The sequence below is a fragment of the Pyrus communis genome, chromosome 5 (genome assembly GCF_041283825.1).
Source record: "Pyrus communis isolate YQ-2024b chromosome 5, ASM4128382v1, whole genome shotgun sequence".
NCBI classification, from domain to species: Eukaryota; Viridiplantae; Streptophyta; class Magnoliopsida; order Rosales; family Rosaceae; genus Pyrus; species Pyrus communis.
The window spans coordinates 22,656,467-22,666,160 of record NC_142569.1 but is presented as its reverse complement, the minus strand read 5'-3'; the positions used below and the strand labels follow the sequence as shown (position 1 = coordinate 22,666,160).

Sequence of the window (9,694 nt, the reverse complement as noted above, 5' to 3'; positions counted from 1 at the left end):
CACCACCTCGAACTCCTTCAAATGCTTGTTGGGATCCTCCATGGACAGTCCATGGAACTTCGAAATGTGGTGCAACAAACTTGACTTCAATTCAAATTCATCGATTTTATCTTGAGCCGCCCTTGGGTATTAGATGCAAAAGGGTGCAGCATTGTCTATTCCCGAGGCGGAAAGCTCCTTGATTGTACGATTGTCCGCTGCCATGGTTTGGACCTCTTCTTCCTCCCTTGCCATGGGTTCCTCTTCCTCCTCAAGATTAGAAGCCAAACTAGAACTTGATGGGTGAAGTTCTGGGTCCTTCTTCTTCCTTCTCAAAGTGCGCTCAAAATCGTCGTCAAAATCCAAGATGTTTGCACTAATAGGTTGAGAACTACAAGTCATAAACTAGTACCTACAAACAAGAACATAAATAAGGTCAGTAGCTAAAACAAAAACTATATGAAAAAGAAACAAAAAGAAACAACAGGGGATTAGCAAAGTTGCTAATCCCCGGCAACAGCGCCAAAAATTTAATGTGATAAAAGATAGCACTCAAATTAAACCCTCTTTTTGACAATTGTAGTATAGATATAAGTAGGGATCATTCTAGGCCGGGGATTAGGAAGGATTGCTAATCTAATGAAAATTGACTCAAAGATGTAAAAATATGCTTCAAAACACGTAAACAAACTGAAAAGACTCTGAACTAAACTTGGATGACTCAAAACAAACTTAAAAGACTCAAAACAACTCAAAACAATAAAAAAAGACTCAATTTAGACTCTAGGACTTAATTTGGATGAAAATACAATTAGTTTTGACTCAAAAGACTCAAAAACACACTTTTGGACAAATTTGAAACAAGTAAGTAAAGGGGATTTGATTTTGGACGAATTTAAAAGAAAAACAAGTAAATTAAAGACTTAAAACATATTTTGACGAATATGAGAAAAACCAATGGATGATTAAATAGCCAAGGGATACTTCCCCACACATGATACATTCAAACATAAATTCATTTCCAGTTGCTTTTTCGATAAACCATGAACCTCAATACCCCAGATTAACCGTGACATCACTAACCCTCAGATTTCCCATAAGTTATTGGATTGGATGACATCATACGACAACCCAACGCATTCTTCAAAAGTCCCCTACATGACATCATAATAGAGATACAATCAAAGATCATTACGTTCAATGGAAATCATAAGTATTGACAAAGCACTTGTAACTATGACATCATGATACTCATGCTAGGAATTTACTTAACATGATTGTGAAAACAACCTTAACTACTTGTGAATATAAGTGTGTGACGATTATGTGAAACTCCCTTATATTCTAGCACCAAATTCAAGCATGCAAATTAAGTAGGCCTCCCTAATCAACATACAAGAATAAGTTATCCATCAAGTGGTTAAGTAAATTGCATTCACAATTTATGACATCACAACGGGAATTAATCAACTCATATTATAAACCTAATCATGGTTTCAAAGCATCCCCTAGCTAAAACGAGTTTAGTCTCTCATGTTCATAACAAAACAAAAAAAAAATAGAATTAAACATTGAAAACAAAAGATAGATTACACCTAAAAATGTTCCAACACTCCAACTTGAATGCACAAACGTCCAAGGCTTCGTCTTTCTTCTCTTATTCCTTGCTAAGTCACGGCACAAGAGTCTAGGGTGGTTTTGTGGATGATTTTCTGGGTTGTGAATGGATTTAGGAGGGTAGGGTGGTGCGGCAAGGGTTAAGGATGGTGTATGGAGGTTTGGGTGAAGGTATGGAAGGAGGAGAATGGTGGAAAGTTTGATGGAAGGCTGCGACAAGGTTGTGTTTCTGTGCGAATGAAGGCAAGTTGTATGGAAGGGTGATTAACATTCAATAAGGGTGCGACATTGGGTATTTATATGGAAGAAAGAATCCTAAGGTTTTATTACATAGTTTAGGAAAGGATTTAACTCCAAATTGTTAAAGAAAAGGAAACACAAAGTCAGAAAATCAAGGGAAAGGGAATGGTAATTTGCAGCAAAGGATTGCAAGAAAGGGAATGTGCTTTATTTCTGAAATTAGGCAAAGATTTTGGAATAGAAAAGGTATGTAAGTTGTGGTTGAGTTTTAGATGAAAAGGGAATGTGTTTTAATGATTTAGAATAGGAAACAAGGCCCTCCCTTGCACGGCAAGGAAGGGAAACACTAAGGGAGGCCACGGCATGGACTTTAGGTTGCAAGGGAACTTTATTTTGTGTCCTAAAATACATAAGGTGCCTTCAAACTTGCTAGAATTTAAGGACATTTAGGATTAGGAAAGGTTAAACCAAAATAGGAAACCTTGGCTTAACTTTCCTACTTCAAGTAGGAAACCTTCTTTGGCTAGGATTCCTCATTTGATTAGGACTCCTCTTGTGATTAGGAATCCTCTTGTGATTAGAAATCCTAACTCTTGTGATTAGGAATCCTCTCTCTTTTAGGTCTTCAATTTCGTCCATTCCTTTTGCTCCAAACATAAGCTATCCATTCCAAGTCCAATTTTGCTCCAAAATGCACCTTTTTGCTTCCTTAGCCATATGAACCTAAAAACACACGAAAATAGCTTAAACTACTAAAATAACTATGAACTAACAATATAAATGCAGGAAAACAAGCTAACTAAGTCGCCTAAATATGCTCCTATCACGGCACAAGGTGTGGTTGGTGGTTTTGGGGTTATGAATGGTGTATTCTTGCTTAGGATGATGAATGATGGCTGATTAGGGTGAAAGGTTGCGTCAGGTTGGAGATGGAAGTCAATGGATTGAATGAATGATGAAGCATGGTGTCTAGGGCTTGCGGCAAGGATTTTCTGAATGGCATAAGGGTTTCTCCCGAAATTATGGCTGAAAATATCAATATATATGTTCGCCCAACCCTAGGGTTAATTAAATTGGGGTTACAACTTAGCAGATTTTAAGAATTAAAGCCTTAGGGTTCGACACAAGTCATTAAATCCACTTAGGATGAGGGTTTGGCCCAATTAATTTCAGAAAAGGATTTGTATAATCCAAATCCACAAGGAATAAGGCCTAATAAATCAGAATCCACAAGGGAAAAGGGATAGAGGGGTGCGGTAAGTATTGGAGGGAAAAGGGGAGTAGATTGCAAGGCAAGGCAAGGCATTCTAGAAGTGAATAGTCGCTACCTTTGTAGGGTTTCTAGAAATAATGTGTTTTGCGGCTGATTTGGGACTTCTAGAAGAGAATGCTTCTAGAAATAGGTTCTAGAAATATATATTTAGGTCCCCTTGCAGCTAAGATTAAGGCATGATAAGGTTAGGATAGGATAGGATAAGATAAGGTTGGATAAGGTTTTGGATAATGTTTCCTCTTTTGAGCTGATTCCTTATCATCTTTGTCTTGAATTTAATTTCTTCATCTTCTTATTAGATTCCTAGCCTTTTGAACTCCAAATTCGTCCATCCATCTTGGCCCATACATGTGCTATCCATTTAGTGCCCAAAACTGCTCCAAAATGCACCAAAATGCACTTTCTTGCCACGTTAACCCTTTGGACCTACAAACACACGAAAATGACTTGAAATACTACATTAACTAAGAAATAGCAACACAAATGCACAAGAACAAGCTAACTAAGTCGCATAAATATGCTCCTATCAAATTCCCCCACACTTAGCTTTTGCTAGTCCTCGAGCAAAACAAACAAACAAAAGAAACAAAACATACAATCTAAACCTTCCAACATTTGCCTCAGGGATTTCCAATGAAACATAACATGTCAAGGATCACCACTCACATAGATTTAAGCAATCCTTACCCTCGAGCATACTTAATCATAGTCACCATTCACTAGCTCACATTTAATCAATTAAAACAACATTTTGAATGTTGTAACATGCCTTAGAGAATTCCCTCAATTCCTCACCGGATATACTCTCTATTTTCACTCATATTTTCTGACTACACTCCCTACACTAGGTATATGTTAGAAGATTAATGTAAACATGTAGACGAGCCACTCACATATGTTTTAAACAAAGGAAGCACGTTCTGGAATTATTAATGCATGTATATATATGAGCTCATGAATGGAATGCTACTACTTAGAAGCGAGAACCAGGGATTCTATATGCTCATACCAATTTCAAACTCCACATATTGACCACATAACATCAAGATAGAAGTCTGGGGTTTATAATGAGGCTAAGGTATTGGCTAAAAAAGAAAGGTAAAGGATAAACAAGGGATCTTAAAGCAATAGGAAGCAAAGTAATGAAATTGACACTTAAACTCATTTTTTATGGCAGAAATCAACTTTTAAACACAGAGGGAAGATTCATGCAAAATTTAGGGTCAAATTCAAACTTTTGGACCCTTTCTTCAACAACCAACCCTTGTGAGATCATTTTCACTTATTTCTCAACTCTTTTTACAACTTTTCTCTTTTCTTTTTTTTTTTTTCACGAATTTTTTTTTTTTTTCTCTTTCTTTGCCATGCCCTATTACCTTCCCCCACACTTGTTTTCTGCAATGTGTTGATCAAAAGGAATTCATTCTAAGTCATGCTTCACTATCCTTTAAGAACACAAGTATGGAAAGTCCTAATCTAGGCTAGGTGAGGATAATGTGGCTAACAAAGAAAATAGGCTTCAAACGGCTCAAAAGGGGTAATCCTACAATACATATGCAAAAGGGTTAGGCTATTTGGCTTTGGTTTAACTAAACAACTTCATCTTATTGTATGTTATGCAATCAATATCATGCTTTGAATGAAATGGGCATGAGTTCTAGTATTTGGAACTATAATGATGAAATACATTCTAAGTAGCAACCAAGCAAAGAATGATGAGATCATGCAACGACTTTAGAAAACAAGAAATCACAGATTTATACTCTCCAAAGAACATTTTAGGCTCAAGTCTCTCAGGGACATAGCGTTAGTTTGAGTTCCTTCTTTCAAGCATGTTACAAAAATTGATTTTTTTTCTTTTTGTGATTACATGTGAATTCATAAACTATAACTATAACCAAGCATAAACCAAAGAGTAAATTAAACTTTCATCCATGTTTGTAACTTTCTTTAACAGTCATGCATTAAAAACCAAATCCTCATCATTGTGTTGGAAGGTACCCTAAGACACAAACAAACACACAAAAACAACTCTTTTTGGCATTTTCAAAACACTTTTTTCAATTTATTTATTTATTTTTTCAAATTTTCGGATTTTTACTTCAAAACACACCAAAACAGCTCAAAATGCACTAAAAACACTTAAAAACAGTGAGAAACAACATTAGAAGTGATAGGTGATAGAATCCCACAAATTTGCATAAAAACACTTGTTTTACCCCCCCCCCAACACTTAAATCAAACATTGTCCTCAATGTTTCGCACGAAGACTCACACAAAAGCAAACAAACAACAAACAACTAAGCATGATAAAATAGAGCAGCAAAGAGAAGGGTTTAGAAACGCAAATATAGGTTTGGAGTGGAAGTTCCAACTTCTCCTTGTTGAATGCATGGGTTGCCTCTTAAGAAGCGCTTGCTTTAACGTCTTCCAGCCGAACGAATATGCCATGTTAAGCTTCACTAGTACCCACATCATGGAGAGGTACATCATCCATAACATGCTCCTCGAAATTCTCATAGTAGGGCTCTATGAATGGAAGGGGATAGTGATCCTCCCTGATTGTGGTGTTTTGGTTCCTAAAGTCTATGTAAATGCTCCCACCACCTTGAATTCGATTGGGTACCTGCACCAAAGAAGGTAACAACCTATTAGTTGAAATGGGAATTGGAATTCGGGTTGGAGACTTACAAAAATATTGTGATGGAGGCTCAAAAGTGGCAGCCCTATCAACAATGTCACTATGGCTACTATCGGCCAGATTGGGTGGTTTTAGGGCAACCACTCCAATTCCCTCTTCAATGGTGGTTCTTGATGCATCCTTCTTGATAGGTGTGGATTGTTCCTGCCCTATATCCTTATGCACATCAATGGCAAAACAAGAACGAACATCATTAGGATTCTTAATAGAGTCATAAACATTGAATTGAATTATATCACCACCAAACTCCATTGTTAATGCTCCCTTGGCCACATCAATCTTTGTTTGGGCTGTTTTCATGAATGGTCTTCCAAGTAGGAGTGGCGAGGGTGGAGAATGAACCGAGTCTTCCATTTCAAGCACATAAAAATCAGCCGGAAAGATTAAATGATCAACCTGCACCAAAACATCTTCCAAAACACCCTTTGGATAGGCATTAGATCTATCGGCCAATTGAATAATCACACCATCATTTTTTAACTCACCTAGGTTCATAGATGCATAAATTGAGTAAGGCATGACATTAATAGATGCACCTAAGTCTAGCATGGCATGTTCAAAATGATTATTGCCAATATTACAAGGAATTGTAATACTACCCAGATCTTTGCATTTAGGGGGCATTTTACGTTGTAAGATGGCTGAGACATTTTCACTTACCTTGACAACCTCCTTGTTCGAAATTCTCTTCCTAGTGGTGCAAAGTTCTTTTAAAAACTTGGCATACCTTGGAACTTGCTTAATTGCATCCAAAAGTGGTATATTGACTTGTACTTTTCTAAATTTCTCCAGAATGTCCTTTTCAGCCTTTTCCTTCTTCGATTGCATGAATCTACGAGGAAAGGGTACATTTGGAGGAATAACATTAGAAATGATCGAATTTGGAACCTCCTTACCTTTGGAAGACAAATGGGAGCGTTTGGGTGGCTGCGACATGGGTGGTGCTACCCTTGCCGTGGCTTGCTCTTGCTCCTCCTCCTCCAATTGCAACTTTTCGTCCTTAGTTGGGGCTGATTTAATGGTTGTGAGGCCGTTCCAACTTGTTTTCCACTTCGCAACATGATTGCTTTGGCAAATTCGAATCCTCCTTTTGGGTTGACAACGGTTGAACTAGGCAACTTGCCTTGTTCTCTGAATTGGCCCATGAACTCCGCAATCTGCCCTACTTGCTTCTCTAATTCATCAACCTTTTTGTCCCTATTTTGCATTCCTTGCGCCATAGAAGTTAGTAATTGAAAATTTTAATCATTATCTATGGACAAACCTGATTTGGATTTGGCAGGTTGTGCTTGGGGTTGTGTGGGTGCATATGGCCTTTGGTAGAATCCCAGTGGTTGCTGCCTAAATGCTCTTTGTTGTTGCGATTGTTGGTGCTCCCTCCATTTGAAATTTGGATGATCTTTCCAACCGGGATTGTATGTATTAGAGAAATGATCACTCCTTGGTTGGTTTTGGTTCCCATAACCCACAGCATTGGTAGATTCCCACCCTCCGTTCTCGATCAAGTGAGGGCACTTATCCGTGAAATGTCCATTCATTGAGCACACGCCATAAACAGCCACACTTTGTACCTTTGGTATTTCAACCACCTGCGAAAGAAGAGAAGTAAGGTTAGCCATTTGATTTTGAAGTTCAGAAATAGCACTTACCTCATTAACTTCTTATTGTCGTGGTATGTCTCTTTGACCAATGCCTTCATATTGTTGAGCATTTAAAGCTCGGTTGGCAATAAGAGTCTTGGCAGCTATGGGCGTTTTGTCCACTAAAGCTCATCCCGCTGAGGCGTCTAGCATTTGGCGTTCAATTGGTAGAAGCCCTTCGTAGAAATATTGAAGAAGAAGCTCCTCCTTCATTTAGCGTTGTGGACATGAAGCAACAAGAGTTTTAAAACGTTCATAATAAGTTGGAAATGATTCACCTTGGCTTTGCTGAATGCCACTAATTCTTTTGCGTAAAAGAATGACTTGAGAAGTTGGGAAAAACTTCTCCAAAAACGCCCGTTTATACTCTCTCATGATGTGACAGTTTCGGGGGCTAGTTCATACAACCAATCTTTAGCCTTTTCCAAGAAAGAAAAGGGAAAAGCCTTCATCTTCAAAATGCTCCCATCAACATTCACTGGGGTCATGCTTGAGCAAACAACCTCAAACTCCTTTAAGTGTTTGTTAGGATCTTCCATGGACAATCCATGGAACTTAGGTATATGGTGCAATAAGCTAGAATTTAATTCAAACTCGTCGATCTTGTTTAGGGCTGCCCTTGGATATTGAATGCATAGAGGCATGGCATTGTCTAATCCCGAAGTGGAAAGCTCCTTGATTGTTCGATTGTCTGCTGCCATAACTTGTTCTTCCTCAAAAATCTAAGCCGTGGTCTCCTCTTCCACTTGTACTTCATCTTCTTCAAGATCTGGTGCAGGTTGAGGTGGTTGAGGCTCTTGTTGATTCTTCTTCCTTCACAAAGTTTGCTCAAAATCGTCGTCAAAGTCTAAGATATGCGCACGAACCAGTTGAGAACTCCGAGTCATAAACTAGTACCTAAAAACAAGAAAACAAAACAAGGTTAGCAACTGAAACCAACAACACACGAAAATAAACAAAAAGAAATAACAAGGGATTAGCAAAGTTGCTAATCCCCGGCAACGACGCCAAAATTTGATGCGAAAATTAATTTAATACACAAATTAAACCCTCTTTTGACAATTGTAGTATATATGTAAGTAGGGATTGTTCTTAAACCGGGGATTAAGAGGAATTGCTAAAACTCCTTAAACTAACTCAAATAGATAAATCTGAGCTTTAAAACACTTAACTAAACTTAAAAGACTCAAAACAAGATCACAAGACTCAAAATAAGCTAAAAACACTCAAAACTGCCTAAAAACACAAACTGGGCATATTTGACTCTAAACACAATTTTGGACGAATTTTGGTTTTAACTTGACTCAAAACACTTGAAAACATAATCTAAAACATATCCTAACTAGTTAGACACTCCAAAATATAGGGGGATTTGGTTTTGGTTGAAAATAAAGTAAACAAAACAAGAACTAAAACTAGGCATATTTGCACGAATTTGGTGGAAATAGATGGATGATGGGCTAGCTAGGAGGTCTTTCTCCCACATGACATACTTGCATACAAAACAATCTCAGTTGCTTTTTCAATGAACCATGAACCTCAACACCCGAAGTTAATTAGGTACGTTTAAATTAACCCTCAGATTTTCCTCAAGTCATTGAATTGAATGGAATTAGCGCGTTGCAATCAAATTATTCCTCAACAGTTCTCTCCATGAAATCGCATAATAGAGAAACAATCAAAGATCATTAAATTCTATGAAAATCCTAAGTTTTGATAAGGTGTTCGTAACTATGAAAGCGCATGATACTTATGCCAGGAATTTACTTAACATGATTGTGACTAACAACCTTTACTACTTATGAATGTAAGTTCACAACGATTAGGTGAAGCTCCCTTATATCCTAGCATCAAATTTATGCATGCAAATTAAGTGTGCACTCTCAACCCACATACACAAACAAGTTTTAATTCAAACGGATAAGTAAATTGAATTCACAATTCATGAAATCACAACCGGAAGTAATCAAATCATATTGCAAATATAGCCATGGTTTCGAAATTCCCCCTAGCTAAGAGGGGATTAGTTCCTCATACTCACAAAACAAGGATAAGTGAATTTAAACATTGAAAACACAAAAAAGATTACACCTAAAACGTTCCATCAACTCTAAGTCGAATGGCATGCACGTCTAGGGCTTTCCTCCTTTTTCCTTGCTGTGGCACAAGGTGTGGTTGGTGGTTTTGGGGGTTATGAATGGTGTATTCTTGCTTAGGATGATGAATGATGGCTGATTAGGGTGA

The 9,694-nt window shown here is 37.7% G+C and overlaps 1 pseudogene; it reads right to left on the bottom strand.

Annotated features, from left to right (window-relative positions):
• Positions 1-5,561: 5,561 nt before the first annotated feature.
• On the bottom strand, positions 5,562-8,337 carry LOC148697000 (uncharacterized; annotated as a pseudogene).
• Between the last annotated feature and the right edge of the window lie 1,357 nt (positions 8,338-9,694).